Consider the following 380-nt stretch of genomic DNA (forward strand, 5'->3'; position numbering starts at 1 on the left):
TATATATATATGAATCATTATCACAATAGAATCACACCCTAATAATGTAAGAAAAGAGAAAGAGAGAGACAGAGAGAGGAGCACACAATAGTGAATAGTAATGCGTCTTATATTTCCTCTCTTTCTCATAAATAATTGAGACTGCATATGATGTTCCAAATAATTTACATATATGTGTCCATTGCTTGATTGTTCTTTGACTTAGCCGGCTAAGCTTGTTGACCTTCAACTTAGTAAGGTCGGTTCGTCTGGTTAGGTTGAGCCGATGTTATTAGTTGACTAAGCATAACTAGCTTCGGGACCATAAAATTGATTTAATTGATTAGACTTTGTAGATGGATGACGATCACTCTCATTCCTCGATGATGAGAAGCTCCTAA

Source organism: Phalaenopsis equestris, unplaced genomic scaffold (assembly GCF_001263595.1).
Source record: "Phalaenopsis equestris unplaced genomic scaffold, ASM126359v1 Scaffold000606, whole genome shotgun sequence".
Classification (NCBI taxonomy): domain Eukaryota; kingdom Viridiplantae; phylum Streptophyta; class Magnoliopsida; order Asparagales; family Orchidaceae; genus Phalaenopsis; species Phalaenopsis equestris.